This window comes from Achroia grisella, unplaced genomic scaffold, assembly GCF_030625045.1.
Source record: "Achroia grisella isolate CSIRO2021 unplaced genomic scaffold, CSIRO_AGI_Agris_v1 utg1668, whole genome shotgun sequence".
NCBI classification, from domain to species: domain Eukaryota; kingdom Metazoa; phylum Arthropoda; class Insecta; order Lepidoptera; family Pyralidae; genus Achroia; species Achroia grisella.
This window is the reverse complement of record NW_026712668.1, coordinates 434,601-452,445: the sequence shown is the minus strand read 5'-3', so window position 1 is coordinate 452,445 and position 17,845 is coordinate 434,601.

Below are 17,845 nucleotides of genomic sequence, written 5' to 3'. Positions count from 1 at the left end.
TATACTATAATGCTTTCAATTGATTATGTTGGACTAACTGACTTTACTTCATCCTCATTCTAACGTCTTTCACGGGTGCCTTGATGGTATACCGTTAGCGCAGACTGTCACACCACATAATATTCATCAATACTAAAAATGTGAAAATTCGTAAAGCCACTAACTCTCCTTTCAATAATTTTCCAGCTATCATTAAATGTATGTAAAAGAATCTATATTCTACTGCCATATATAATAATTTTGTATTTATTTTGAAGCATTACATTAGGGGCGTCTAAAAATAAAACAGACAACAGACAGGTGACTGTGTATTTAAACTTTGCAAAGCTTAAGGATGAGAAGACGAAAATAAATGTAAGTGAGACGTGTAGGAAAAACAAGGCGGAACCCAACGTGGAAACGACGATAAGACAAATGCGAAATAAAGCCACTTCACTTACTTCAGAGATAAAGCATTCGGAAGCCGAAGGTAATACCATTTTATCTGTCGAAAATGATCACGGCCTTGTGATGGTTCCAGGCAATGATTATATGCCATTTTGTTTTACTTAATTTGTGTAAGAACATTTGGAATTTGGTATCAAAACAATAAAGCAATTCATTTAGATAATGCAATTAGAAATTTTGCACTAATCCAGAGTAGTTAGGAGACGATCTTCTTAGTATTCCATGGATTCACCGTGTATTTGTCGGATCTTTCGTGTTGCTGAGAAGGGAATCCCGGAACCCGGGATTATTTTTAAAAGCTGACGTACCTCAAAACTTACCTTCACCGCTCGTGTTTCTCTCCCTGCCCAAATCTGATTAGATTTTTTTAGATACACGTTCCAGTATAGGACCTTGTGCAGACTAAGATCTTTTTGAAGATTGTAGAGTGATTTCGCTAGTGTACCTCATTCTTCCACTTCGACTGCATATAAATTAACCGCAGCCATTTTTATAAAATTTCTAATATTTTTTCGAATATTTTCCATTTTATATATCGTGATTTTAAACTTATGAATACAGATGTATGGTGAAATTTAATAATATATTATTACTATGCTATAGTATAGATTATAACAGAGATTCAGGTATTTACAATTAGAATCAATTATTATCAAATACATTACATACAAATTTCACGGCACATCTCTGAAGAGTTCTTGAGTACATGTAATAAAAATTTTAAACTGATAAAAATGTAAAGACTGTCTGTACTTGTATATATAAGAGAAACTGTTATAGTGAGACATTACCAATGTAAAATTACCCAAAACAGAGCTTGTTATGAATTTTGTCTGTCTTGTCTTTTGTCTTATTTACCATGCATTTGTGCGCGCTAATTCCTGAAACCACTTAACCGATTTACGTGCAGTATTTACTAAAGTATTGCCATCAGTTTCACTTAAATTTTAGTGTTTATTTTATTCTAATTGGTTTATAAACAAAAATTCTTTACACGTAAAAAGTCGCAGGCTCAGCTACGTTACGTATAAATTAAATACGCCTCACATAAATTTTATTAATTCCTATTTAAGTCTAGAGCCCCATTACGTGTACTTAAGCTGAGTCAAGCATTTGATACCCAGTTGTATAACAAAAGGAAAATTAATTGTCTCATTAACAATTATTGTTACTTGATAAATTTTATTTTCTTCTTTTTATACTCATGATCCTCTAAATGACTTGCGAACGTATTTCAACGGTACGCGTGTATAAATTCATTTTGCTAATATTATAAACGTGAAATTTTATCAGTATGGTTATTTGTTACTCTTTCACGCAAAAACTGCAGAACGGAATTTAATTAAACTTCGCAGCAATATAGCTTATGCATTACAATAACTCATATGCTATAATTTAAAAAGCTATTATGTAAATTGGACCATATATAGTGATAAATGTCAAATAAGTATGATGCAGACGGAGTTGCACGGGTCAGCTATTTATTGATAATAATAATAAGAAACTTGTTTTACCTGAGCGCCGTTTGACGGAAGTTAGTAGTATTCGAGGAGTAGTGATTCGTTTTTTTGGAAATTGTGTAAGGTTTTACAAGAAATTTTCCAGAATCTGTCCTAAACCAGCCAGAAAAAAATGTCTTACGAAACACCTTCATTGTAAAGTAGCTTTTTATACAATTGAAGAGTTTATAAATGATAATAATGTTTTAATTGAATATAATCTTCAACTTAAAACTCATAGCGCTGACAATATTACCTGAAGTCGTAAAGGTTGAGTCAAAGAATTATTCGTTGTTAATTCAACATATATTTAAAGAGCAACACGCAAGTTTCTAGCACATTCTTCTTGTGATGAGTCTGCGTTCCGAATAAGTGGTGGTGGTAAAAAAATATGACTATTCAATAGTGCTTACATTAAGTTTATTTGAATAAGGATTATTTCTATTTCTGTTTCTATTAATAACGGTGTTTAGTATTCTTTTTATTTCTTCTAATACATCAGTGTAGCGATTAGACACTTGTCCGTGTACAATGTGATCTGTTTCATTAATCATGTCAACGTGGAAACTAAACGCAACCACACGTACCAAAGGAATAGAAACCTTACTGTCCACAGCATAAAGTTCACAATTGTCAGTTTCCGAATATTGGATTAGGAGCCGGTATTTAGCAGGATCAGGCTGATGGATTGGCATCCGGTAGGTCAGAGATCATTGCGCCCGTACTAATTCGTTTGTACCGATTATTATGATTGATTGCTACGTTCGTTTTTCAACAGGCTTCACTTTTGTTCAGAAGTACAAAGGTTTATTGATAATTTGTTTGTATTTACTAACATGTAACTATTTTTGTTAAACCTTTATTCTTATTATAATATACTAATAAATAATTCTTAAAATGACTAGTAACGTAATTTTTGTTAATTTTTAAACTAGGAACTACAATACTTTCTCAATAATTAGATGTTATACTTAAAAATATTTTAAAACTCAATATTTTATAAACTACACTCGATATCAAATCCCTGATGTACTTAACTTCGTCTGAATCACACTTACTTAAAATTTAACATTATATTTCGTAAAATTTACAAATTATCTTTTTAAATTATAGACTGTGTGTTATTCTGATATATAAACTTTATTACTGTAAAGTTTCATCAAAATCCGTTCAGTAGTTTTTGCGTGAAGAAGTAACAAACATCCATGTATCCATCCATTTATACTCACAAACTTTCGCATTTAAAATATTCATAAGACTAATGTATAATTTTATATCGTCTTTAAAAAAAATACAAAACCATCTCTCAATATTGTCTGCCAAAAGCATCGGCTTTCCATTCTAATTTTCCCGTTAATTATTGTTATTGCTTACAAGTTTCTGCGGAGAGGTGCAGCCGAGCAGAAACACGTTAATATCATTTGCGAGTCTGGGAATTCTCATTTGTCGAGTTCGAGCGGTGCCTTATGTAGCTGTATATAAAACTTAATTTACATTGTTTCATTTCGCCAGTCGGCGAGTGTAATTCGCAAATGGAGTCGTGTCGTAGGCTGTGCAATTTGGCTTACTAGGGTTGCCATCTAAAATTTGGAAACCAGGACGAGACGCGTGAAATCCCCAGATTTTAGCGTCCAGAGAACATAGATTTTTTTTTAAATATAGTCAGTGTAATAAACACAGTTTCAATATGTCATAACTCACCTTTTTATTTATTTTCAGACCTTAAAATTATGTAGTAATTTTTTTATCATCATTTTAAATGTACCTAACAAAATAGAATCTTATTACAGTTTGTTACAAATTGTTTTAATAATCAGTATGATTGTTTTGTACTTAAAATAAAACACAAATTATTGATATTAAACCTAAAAAAATTACATTACCCCGCTCGTCGGATGCACTCTAAACTGGGGTAAATTAGGGAAAACTTGGACGGATGGCAACCCTGACTTAAACGAAACTCTTAGCGCATCCGCTGGAAACGCTACTGCGTAGAGTGCTGTTGATTTGAGTGGAATGTAAATTATGATATTAACGGTGCATTAATTTATAATTATATCTATCTATCTATAGATATAAAAATAAATTGCTGTTCGTTAGTCTCGCCAAAACTCGAGAACAGCTGAACGGATTTGGCTAATTTTAGCCTTGAAATATTCGTGGAAGTCCAGGTAAGGTTTAAATGGTGATGAAATATAAACAAATTGTATGTAAAATAGTAAAAACAACAATTTTATTACTGGTATTACTGGAAATGAAGTTGTAGACAGAATGATGGAGATTAATGAACTGGATTGTCATTTGGATTTATCGCCAGTGCCAATAACTGACTACAATGCATTAATTAACAGAAGGATGTTTAGTAATTGGAATAGAAAGTGGGCAGAAACCAAAATGATAAAAGGAAAATGGTATGCTGATATACAGAAAGAAATTTTTGGAAAACCATGGTATTTCAAATTACAAGAACCATCTAGAAGATACATTACAACGATTAATAGAATTCGTATGGGACATGGGCAGTTTCCGGCTCATTTGCATAGAATAAAATTGAGATCTTCTTCAAATTGTGACTACTGTACAGCAGAAAATGCCGATCTACAACATATTATAATGGAATGTCCAGTATTTGGTTTGCAGAGACTTATTTTGATAGATGGCTTAATAAGTTTATATAATAAAAAAGAAGTACCCCGCCTCTTGCCATCTATCCTACAAAATACAGAAAGTTATCCATTTTTATACGAGTTTATACACAATACAATAAGAACGCTATAGATTATAATGCTAAAGATATAGTTAAATGTAATTGTTTGGCTGAAAGGAGATTTCCAAGGCCGTAAAATACTTAATAAAAAAAAAAAAAAACGAAACTCTTAGCGCATCCGCTGGAAACGTTACTGCGTAGAGTGCTGTTGATTTGAGTGGAATGTAAATTATGATATTAACGGTGCATTCATTTATAATTATATCTATCTATCTATAGATATAAAAATGAATTGCTGTTCGTTAGTCTCGCTAAAACTCGAGAACAGCTGAACGGATTTGACTAATTTTAACCTTGAAATATTCGTGGAAGTCCAGGTAAGGTTTAAATGGTGATGAAATATAAAGAAATTGTATGTAAAATAGTAAAAACAACAATTTTATTTTCCCATACAAGCGTCTGATACCTGACAAACAGGATGGGTTCAGAAATTTAGTGCGTAATTAAACTCCAAAAATCCTTTGACATATTTATAACGGAGTTGTTATGGATATTTTATTATCTTAACGGTTTTTTTATTACTAAATTTGAGCGCGTTTGACCGCAATCTCACCTGATGTTGAGTGGTGATGCGGTCTGAGCTGTTACACGCAAGCTCAAAGTGCCCAGGTGACTGACTGACATAGTGATCTATCGACGCACAGCCCAAACTACTGGACGGATCGGGCTGAAATTTGGCATGCAGGTAGATTTTATGACGTAGGCATCCGCTAAGAAAGGATTTTGATAAATTCCACCCCTAAGGGGATGAAAGTTTGTATGAAACTTTGTCAGTTTTAAACAGATCGGGCTAAGACTTTGCATGCATAAAGCTACTATGACATAGGCATTCCCTAAGAAAGGATTTTGATAAATTCCACCCCTAAGGGGATTAAATAGGGTATGAAAGTTTGTATAAATATTCTTAGATTTTCCCCTGATTGAACTGAAATTAAAGATTGGAGCTACTATGATGAAGACGTTCGCTTAAATAGGATTTTGATAAATTCAACCCCCATGGGGATGAAATAAGGGATGATGCAGGATGTAAATGTATTAGTTTGAACCTATCAATACCTAATGGAACGAATTTTTTTTAGAAAAAGAAAGTTAAATTCCACGCGGACGAAGTCGCGGGAACAGCTAGTCACCTATAAAACGGGTATCAACAGGCAATTGACTAAAATGTTTAGTATCAAGTCTCAAAATAAAAATTTTAGAACTACAATGCTTGCGCAGTTACAGTCAAATGTGCAAGTTTCCGAACTCCGTACGTAGTGTTAGATGAACATAATGGTATTGAAACACTGGTAGAGGAAAAACTTTAATGAAAGCAAAGTAACGAGATAAGAACGCGCGCACGGGAATGTACTTGTATACTCGCATCAGCGAGACGGAGTTGAAACTCGAGGTAGAGAAGTGCTAACTCGTAATAAACATAATTCGAGTTAACTCGAGTCAACTCGAGTTACCTGGATTCTACAGTTATTTTTTTGTTTTATTTTTAATTTTTCGAACAAATCTAATGTTTTTGGCCGCAGCTAGCCTTGAAAGCTTCACTGAACCATAGGGGGCGAGTAGAAATGGCACTGCAAAGCCGCGGAAGGACTTACGGAACGTATAATCATTTTAATGATAACATAACCGGACGAATATGCGAAAAAATAAATGATAACCACCTCAAATCATTTTTGACGAGTGAAAATTGTATGATATGAAATGATCGGAAAATTTCATGTTATTCTCGGTTCGACGACAGACTCATGTTGTCGCTCTTTCACTTGATTCGTTCATTTACCAGTTGAATACTTCTAACTCGAGTTGGCAGAATTCAACTCGATTTCACCGCAACTCGAGTTAACTCGGGTTAGAAACTCGATTGACACATCTCTAACTCGAGGTATTACTAACGTGACCATTTATTCTTCGACTCAAAACGGGACATCGGTTTTTTATATCAATTAACAGATAGTCAAAAACTCTTTTTTAAAATTATGTATTCAGAAAAAGTTACGAATTAAAAAATATACCCGATAAATATAATTGAACATTTTGTTTAGTCATTTATATATATCTGATAAAAATTTAATGTTTAGTTATATTTATATATTTATCGGAGGAACATATTTTCTTTTTTAACAAGATAAGTCTCAAGATACTCAAGTAAGAATGACACTCTTGGTACGGTTTTTTATACTTAATTACCAACGACCGCTCGTCTACTCAAAATTTCGCACGGTTACCGAAGACGGAACAATTTCGCGTCCCAGACTTCATTTCAGGGACTGGGACTCTTATTTATAAAATGATACTGTCCCGTTCAAAACGGGATGTCTGGTCACATTAGGTATTACGGACGATTACGATACAATAGCGCGTTGCTACATTAAAACGTAGTTAGTATTAATATGTACTTACTATTAATATATATATACGTGTGTTGTTTGGAATAGGGAATTACTATTCAATGTAGTATGATAAGCATATAATAATTATCTTGTAAACTATTACTTTAAAGGACGTTAGTTTTCTTTTTTCGGACTACTCTAATGCTGTTGGCCGTAGCCGGCCTTTACAGCTTCACCGGACGTTATGGGGCGAGTGCAGATGGCACTCCAAACCCGTGGAAGGACTTATGGAGCGGCTGAAGGCCAACTCCTGCCTGACGGATACGACTTTAGTCTGAGGGCACCACTAGAGGTTCGAACCTCGGCTCAGGCCGTCGTAATTTCGATCCCCGTTTGAATTGGACGGGGGATCGATCGGAGGGGCGCCCGGGGGCGCCGGTGTGGAGCGCCCTGGCGCGCGCAGGCGCCCGGTTGAATGCGCGATATTGAGTGTTTGAGGTCGTCGTCTTCGCCGGCGAGGACGGTGTCGTGTGTGTGTGTAAAAGTGTGGTCGGGGTGGGGGACGTTAGTAAATTGTTTTGTTATTAAGCAACTTTAACTGCGATTCTGTGCGAGGCTAGGATTGTTAGTATGTACCACGTCAGGGTGACCTCCACGCATTTCCCTCTGTAAACCATCGTGCTACTTGTGATTGAATAGAAAGAATTATATGTATAATACATGTACACCCGGTCAAAGCCGGAGTGGATGGCTAGTTAAGAATAAATAACTTAGCGTAGGTTCCATTTAGTTCTGTATCGTATGAAATAGCTTGTAAGAACAGTAGCTACGAGTAGCTAGCAACAATGGCAGTGCGATATCATTGCCAGCTCGATGCTAGTTGTACAAACTTGCTCCGCGTGTTGCCCTCACTTAAGTATGCTTCATGCGAGTTTAACTTAGTCACTCAGTTCTGTCAATAAGACATGTGTATAATTTTGAAATTGGATCAGTTTTTTTCCAGGCTAATCCAAGGCATTGAGCCTTGGATTTGGCCTTGGGGTTGTAATAAAAATACACTTTTCTTTTTTTTTGGGAATATCCTTGTGGATACCCTCTTACCAGCTAAAAACCCCAAGGTGTTCCTTCTCTTAATCTTTTGTTAGAGATACGGGAATGCGCAAGCAACTCTGACGGCAAAAACGGCAAGAATATACTTATAAAATAGAGTTTCGGAATCGTATACATGAGACACTGCGATACCAGAACTTTATATGACAGATATTTATGTAATATATAAAATTCTCGAATCGCAGTGTATATAACAAAACTTCTCCTAAACTCGTCTTTAAGATGTAAACTATTTTTCATACCCTTAAGGGATAAGGATGGTCCATTCCAAATATTTTTTTGTCATATTTTTTTAATTACATGACATTACTACAAATAAATATCTCAATAACCTTAACTTGTTCAGGCTTCTACTTATGCCATATAGTGAAACAAAGGTGCAACTTTATTCCATAGGGCGAGTTTTATACAATGGATCTCCATAGGTCGCAGTTCTACAGGACTAAATCACCTGGAAGTACCAATCCTTCAATAAAAATAAAAAAATCATCTCAATTCCCATTTAATACTAAATCTTTGATTCTACATCTATAACACCCAAATGAAATCAAAATACAACTTCTAAATGTGTTCGTAATGAGAATATTCTCGTCATTAGTAGACGACATGTGATAACAATTAGGCGTAGCATAAAAGTTGTAATTCCCGACATCGGATGCTCTCCTAAACCTCGCATTTAACAAACACGTAACAACTGTAATTGCTCTCATTAATATCAACTTGTTCAACCAAACCTCGGTTGAATTTAAAGAGAAATCCAACAGTGATCACACATTCTCGTGCCCAACTTCTAAATGATACCTATTAGGGACTGCTAAATTACTTGCAGAAATAGCTACGTAGGCTGTATGTAGCAAAAAGTGCAGTCAACTGAACACCGGCAGCAGTCTGGTTAGGGTAGGGTGGCTGCCTATTGGAATTGTACAAGTTATTGTCCCGCCAGCGTAAACAGTTAGCACAGGTGGGATTACCACTCCATTATCATAAACAAAATTAAAAATCCTTAATTAAAATTATTCTACACCTATACTTGTCACTCCATCATCTTATCTGTCATTAAATACTAAATGTTTTAATATGTATATATGGTACAGCTATAATACCCAACCATGAAATCAAAATACAACTTCTAAATGTGTTCGTAATGAGAATATTCTCGTCATCAGTGGACGACATGTGATAACAATTAGGCGTAGCATAAAAGTTGTAATTCCCGACATCGGACGCTCTCCTAAACCTCGCGTTTAACAAACACGTAACAACTGTAATTGCTCTCATTAATATCAACTTGCTCAACCACAACTCGGTTGAATTTAAAGAGAAATCCAACAGTGATCACACATTCTCGTGCCCAACTTCTAAATGATACCTATTAGGGACTGCTAAATTACTTGCAGAAATAGCTACGTAGGCTGTATGTAGCAAAAAGTGCGGTCTGAACGCCCGCCGGCCGCAGCCCGATTAGGGTGGCTGCCTATTGGAATTGTACGATTTATTGTGGCGCATTGAATTGTGTTCATTTTCGGTTTACGACATAATTATCTATATTAATATGTATTGTTGTATATGTATGATACAACTTTTTTTTATGTCATGTTTGATTTGTTTGTGAATCTTCATAGGAATTATACACCCATAAAACTATGTTTTTTTTTAAATATATAGTTCTTGTGTTCCCGCTCCAGTAACATATGTTATATAATAATTTATTGTATATCTTAATATATATATATAATACTCATATAGATATGCCGTTCGCTCCTCGGATTATTAATAGGTACTTAATTGAAATTACATACATTATTTGAAAACATAATTGAACCTTGTACGAGGTTTTGGTTGTCAAAGGACGACGATGATTTGAGCAAATATTTGATCCATATGACTCCAATAATTAATCCAATATTTGTACAAACTTGGTCCCAATATTGTCGAATACTGGAACAAATATTGTGTCAAATATTGGCACAATTATTTGAACCAAAATTGGTACCAAGTTTGTACAAATATTGGGTCGAGGATAGTATATTGGATCTAATATTGGCACAAATATTGGGAGAATTAAATGGAAAATTTTCTTATTTTCAAATACATTCATTAGTTAGAAAACAATACAACCAATTGCGTAAATAAGTAAACTTATATAAATTTATCCAGAAATATACTAGATTATCAATGTTTTTGTGTATACCATAGCAAATACATAGGCGTAGAGTAAATATAAACTGAAAAATAACCAGAGAGAACCAAACGTTCATACTCATGAAAGCAAATGTTGACTTTGTATGCGGATCGAACCCACGACAAATATATGTACATATAATTCAAATACAATCTTGTTGTATTTGGGTTACTTCTGGGAAGCTACATCTCAATAGGCAGCTAGCCTTAAACGGAGGGCTCGTTGGCAGTGGGCGGGAACTACGGATTTATTCCCCACTCGTCCCCGGAGGATTCTCTTATCGACTCAACTCATACCGGCTGATATATGACCCCGTCTACTCTCACGGAAAATCTGGTTTAGATGTTTCATTTAGATTATCTGGGGCTTTGACGATGTAATTTAATTGTTGCACAGCGAGCACGGTAGCCAAATATTGTTCGCAATTTTTTAAATATAATATGTTAGTAGGACTATAAATAAAAAATCACCGATAATCCGATATAAAGTAATAGTATAGAATAGAAAATCATTCAAATAAATTAATAAATAAATTCAAAAATCATTTATTCATGTAGGACATTTTAGCCGCTTATGAACGTCAAGTTTTTACATTATATTTGTTTTCCCTACCGTCCAGTTCAGTATATAGATCCAATTGAGAAGAACTGGCAAGAAACTCAATTGAATTACTGTTTTCTTTAAACCAGTTTATTTACAATGTATATTTATATAGGTGTCTACGTCTAACGTTAAATGAAAAACTATTGCCATGCACGCTCGTCATTGAAGTAATCGTTTAGTGAGTTATCGTTTAATCAGTAAATATGATTTAAAACTTACATTGACTAAACTTACATTGAAACACTTCGTCATTAAATTTTTTTCAATCTACCGCTCATTCGGAAAGCTGTCTCATCACACAAAGAATGAGCAAGAAACTTGCGTGTTGTCAGTAAAATATACTAAGAAGTCATTCTTAACGTATGTAAGTCAAAATCATGTAGGTAACTTTTGGCAATATGACAACATTAGTTATTATGATTCCTAACAAGTTGAACCAGATAGTTCAACTAGCTACTTTAGTTAAGAAGGAAAAGTGATAAGAAACTCAACTGGTAAAAATTTAATCAGTCATTAAAATGTCAGTATATAAATATATAGCAGGTATATATATAATATACATATACATAGGTATATATTAATATATTATTTACGATATTTATATTAAATTATTATTTGCACATTTTGACCCACTCAACACTTGCTATGCCACGTTTTTATTTAGAGATACATAAGTCCTCCTTTGTTAACATTAGTTCTAATTAATTTATCTAAAAAATGTATTTAAGTGCAATAAAGAATATTTAAAATTGTGTATGAGTTTTTCAAATCTTACCATTCATGGGAAACTGGGGTTTTTGGACTGCAAACTCAATTTTACAATCTCGATGTAACTTCGCGACTTATCTCTGATGTTTCATTTGGCAAAATATTATTATTGTGTTGTGCATATAGTATACATATATAATAATCTATAGGTTATTATATATTTTATACATCTATTATTATATTATTTATATGTATAGATAACAATGTAATTGTCTCAATAAAAAATTAATACTAATTTATATTAAAATGTTGTTTACAACGTTTAATAGAACCCAGACCGCAAGTTGCTCTAATACATTTCTTGCATTGCTTTTGTACAATTACACATTTATTGGTAAAGTTTGAGTTACTATATTTACTATGAATATTTTAGTTGAGTTACTTCATTTACTACTAGCTCGACGCCCCGGCTTCACCCGGGTGTACACGTATCGTACATATAAACCTTCTTCTTGAATCACTCTATCTATTAAAGAAAACCGCTTCAAAATCCGTTGCGTAGTTTTAAAGATTTAAGCATACATAGGGACGGACAGACAGCGACTTGTTAATGAAGCAATGGATATAAATAAAAATGTCGATATCACATACACTGTATCTATCTATCTATAACATCACATAAAATATTCATAGCACTGTATATATGTACATGCGTTTAAATTTCCTGTATTCAAGATTATTTCTATAATACAGCAGGATGCTGCCATCTCTGATGTCCCACGGGACCGCAGACGTTTCGGGCCTTAACGAATTTAAGCAGGAAATAGGATGCGTAATGAGATACTACAACGTTTTCCTCCGACTAAAATGAGATGCTACATCATATTTACGGTACAGCATCCAGCTATATTTTTACATAACTAGTCACCGTTAGCTTTAGATTTATCTCGGAGCTATCTCAGAGGTTAGTGCATTTAAAATAATTGCATATTTCTAATAAGATAAAGTTAATTATATCCATAAGTTATACAAAATGCCAATACTAATTTACGATTGCAAAATTTATAATTTGCCATTAAATTATTGTCATAGATTCAACGAGTGGCATTTGATATTTTATAACTAGTATACAGTATAGTTAACGCAGAGTTACTGTTAAGTTAAATACCAAGATGGAAACTGTGATATTCATAAAACTTAATAACTTTCGTGAGGAACCAAAGGTTAAAGAAAACGGTTAAAATCTTTCAACATTTCATCTTTATGATTTTGTTTCGTTTGGGTTTTATAATTTATATCATTACATAGTATAAAACAAAATCGCTGTCGCTGTCTGTTCGTCTCTATTTATGCTTAAAACTTTAAAACTGAGCAAAGGATTTTGAAGCGGTTTTTTTTAATAAATAGAGTGATTCAAGAGGAAGGTTTATATGTATAATAATAATAATCTCAGAACAACTCACACAGCGCCATCTAGACCCAAGTTAAGCTAGCTAAAGCTCGTGTTATAGGTACTAGATAACTGATACAAATACATAGATATTTTTTATTGTAAATACATACATATTATACATATAAAACAGCCAGATCGATACAAACAATTATACTCATGAATACAAATGTTTGTGCCGTGCGAGGAATCGATCCCGCGATCATCGGTCGTAAAGCGGTGTGCTAGACCGCTAGACCACCGAGGTCGTTAATACTAATGCATAATACATGTACACCCGGGCGAAGCCGGGGCCAGTAGCTAGTATATTATATATATAAGTTTTTCCTGCCTATTCGTAATTCCCTGACATTATGAACAAAAACTAATTGCTAGAAACACGTGTGCCAGCTCCTCGTAAGTCATGATTGTAAAAAACCGATTTCTATAATTACCAGTATAATAATAATCATATATTATGTTTCTCTACAAAGCATTGATGTTGACTGCAGTCTACCGTACATAACTCAATTTATTGTCAAGCAGTCATGACGTAATTGATGTTATATTATGAACGGCCTCGGTGGTCTAGCAGTTTACCACACCACTGTTCTTCCAAAGATAGCGGGTTCGATTCCTCGCACGGTGCCAACATTTGTATATATAAGTATCATTGTTTTGTTTGAGTCTTTCCTATATATATTATATATGCATTTTTATATTTATATCAGTTGTCTAGTACCCATAACACAAGCTCTGCTTACATTGGGACTAGATAGCGCTTTGTGAATTGCCTAAGTTTATTATAATTATATATGATAGCCAATGCCATCTGTAATTTAAGAGATAAGCACCAGCTACCCTAAGTTTAAACGGAAGTAAATATTCGTGGATTGCAATATGCTTTGCATAACGTAGTTAAGTAAAGCTTATATCTGAGCAGTAAGCCGCTCTCATATTAATGTGGTCCCAATTACAGCGGGATCTGTGTTTATGATGTATGTTGCTTACGCATATTATTACCGTAAACTATCTCCTCGACCCGACTTCGCACGAGGTAGGTACTTAAGAAAATTAACTGAACCTTTCCTTTACGTATCTAGAAACAAATAAAATGGGAGTGTCTTTTCGTAATTTCAAATTAACAACTTTTTATTATATGCTTATGGATGTACATATATGCAGTACTTACATCAAAAATATTAAATGAAAAGTCTGTCTGTTTATCTGGCTGGACTGACTTTTATCTTATAAGTAGATCTTAATTTAAAGGATTAATCAATCGTATGAGACGATTTTGTTTTAGAAATGTTATTTATTAAAAAAAATCCACAGGGACGAAGTCGCAGGTAACTAGTAAGGACTAAAATTTCTGTATATATTCTGATATTTGTTATCATATTTTTTAATTTTCGGCATGATTTTCAATTTTTTCTTTCATACACACCTTGTACTGACAAATACAAACACAGCAAAACAAACGATAGTATTTTTTTTTAGTACCTGTAGGTACGATAGGTAATCAAATACTGATAATATCAATTGTAACCGATGTGGGGACGGCATATAAATATCTAAATTCCACGTGACAAAAAAAACAAAATATCTCTATTCATGTAGGTCTATTACAGACTTACGATATGTCAAATCTACCGTCAGTTCGGAATGATTTCGAGATGAGAAGAACTGACATGAAACTCTTGTTAGTTTGTTGTCAACAAACGTCTGACCAAACGCTTTCGCTCAGATTCATTTGATTTGTTATATGTGTTTTCAATCAACAGATTTTCAAATTAATATGATTGTGAGTTGCTTGTCAGTTCTGCTCATCTTGAAATCATTCCGAATTGACAGTAGATTTGACATATCATAAGAGTCTATAATGATTAATGATTTATTCAAATAAACTTAATTTAAGCACTTTTGAGTAGTCATAACAATTTGTTTTTTATACCATGCAAAGTGTTATATATCTATGAGATTTCGTGTCACGACGTTTGAGGTGTGCATTCGGGGTTGTAAGACATTAAGCCACGACTCTCCCGTTCCAATATTACATTACCGTTTATAATTTACCTAATATTAATTCGCGGCTCCTTACCATGTATTTCATTCCACAATCCGTGTGTACTCTGTGGTAATTAACCTCAGCCTGTGAACAATTTGTGGCGTATTGAGTATAAATGTCTGCATATTAGATGATTTACGTCGAAACTCGTAATGGTTGGGTAATGTTAATTGTGTTTAGCTTTTAATTGATTTTAATTCAGTTAACTGTTGAGGGAGCAATTCTCTCTATAGTGTCTAGAAACTAAACTCCAACTTGTGGGGACTCTGTTCGAGTTACGGCCACTGCTCAGACTATTTCCTTTTGGGAAAAAGGCAAGTCCTCGTGTATGTCTCTAGGCAGTGCCTGAATATCAGTGGTTTGCTTCTTGTATGCTGCAAACAATACACTAAGGTGCTGCCTTTTGCGTATGGGCTATGCACACACAATACGTTACTCATACCGTTTTTTGTTATCTGTATTGCATTTTATTTTACCTGTATATTTGTTGTGTATTGTATTTTGTTTGACTTCACTAATGTAATGTGTATATCTGTTTTTATTTTTGTTCTTATTATTACAGTGCCTTGTGAGTGTGTGAGTGCCTTTAACGTGAATAAAATTTTTATCTATCTATCTATCAATAGCATATGCTGTTAGTCAATCTATTCTCCATAATTGAATTTAGAATCTGTATTTTAGCATGTACGAGGTCATTTGAAAAGAATAAGAGGTCAGTGTCTTGTCAGTTCTTCTTGGCTCGAAAGCACTGCGAACTGACGGTATATTTGACATATCATAAGTCAGTAATAGATCTACCAGCTATGCATAAGTAAAGTGTGTATAATCTTTTAGTAGGTATTTTATTTCAATCAGTTAATTATTTACATTCACTAAAAATATTTCTTCTGAAAAACCTACAATAGAAAGTCTTCTTTTTATACAATCAAAACAGAGTAGTGTACTTCTGTTAGCATTCATACGTTATAATACAAAAAACTTGACATTTCATTATATAGTATAAAACTAAGTCGCTGTCGCTGTCTGTCCGTCCCTATATATGCTTAAATCTTTAAAACTACGCAACGGATTTTAAGCCGTTTTTTTAATAGATAGAGTGATTCAAGAGAAAGGTTTACATATATAATACATGTACACCCGTGCGAAGCCGGGGTGGGTGACTAGTATAATAATAAATAAATTATTATAATAATTGGCATTTTTATCTTTTCTTTCTTTTCTTTTATACATTTAAAAGGTCTATTTTTATTATTTATATGCGACTAAAATTACTAAAAGAATAAAATTATCACTTCCATACAACTCATTAATACAACAATTGACTATATACTACTAACGTAACTAACGTCAAACTAAATAATACTACTAGACATAGTGATATGGGCATCTGAAGAGCCATAAGATACTACAAACGATACTAACTTGAACCAACTGAAAGCAATATTTAAAAGTCTTATCTGAAATTACCTGTCAATCCATAATAGGATAGACATGTTCAAATAATAAAAAAATGCGTGAACAGAATAATCCGTCGGATGACATTGTTAACCAAACAGCGTTACGCACAGTGGTAGCTTAAGACAAATATTTCTCGCAAGAATCATTATTCAAAGTTCCTTGCGGCTTTCTTATCTTCTTGAAATGTAATCTTGGGCGGGATTCTTTCAGTAAATCATGCAATTCCCACAACTCTTCAGATGTGGTGAGGACACGCGGCCTGGCGGTGGGATGCATAAACTAACAGAGCAGTAGTTTGACTTCCGGTGTGAATATATTTTGTGGCTCATGTATTATAGTTACTCATAGCTAATGAATAGAATAGAATAGAAAATTAATTATTCAAATAAATGTAAGTTTGAAGCACTTTTGAATAGTCATAACATTTTTTTTTATCTACCGCTCATTCGGATAGCTTTCTCATCACAAGTAGAACGAGCAAGAAACTTGTGTGTTGCTCTTTTAAATAATTTTATTCTAACTTGACAATTTAAGTTTAAGTGTGTGAATACAGACTACCGATTAGCACTAATTCAATTAAATAATCAAATAGAAAAAATATTGAATACACAGCACACTGGTTAAACAATTAATAAGAGGAAATCAGTCATAGTGATTAGAGCAGATCAGTCCCTACAAGCAGCACCCGTTCATGAGTATGACGGATGAACCAGCCATCACTGCGCTCGACCATATTTTAGGGTGCCCAATGATGGTGGGCCGGCCACCACGCCGCCACAAGTCTGGACATTTTAGTGAGCATGACTACTCAAAACACCAGACCACGTCATAGCTACTCACAATTGCCGTCTGATAGTTATAGTATTCACATTTTATATAAGAATGCATGCGACAATTAATACAAAAACCGCTACGCTTTCATATTTCTAAAATAATTGAATCAAGAAAGCAATGAGAAAATAAAATTATAACGTTGTATGCTAATAAACTAATTATTTAATTGATATGTTGTCATCTATGAATTCGTCTATCCTGTAATAGGCTTACTTACACAAAAATTGTTTAATATAAGATTTGTATTGCCTCTCTGTCAGATTTAGTGCAGATTCTGGCAGTTTATTATAAAATCTTACGCAATTACCATAGAATGAATTACTGACTTTGTAATGTATACAAACAATTTGATTGCTTCAGTTCCAAGACGTATAGGTTTATCTAATACTACTAAATGGAAACGCATGAGAGCG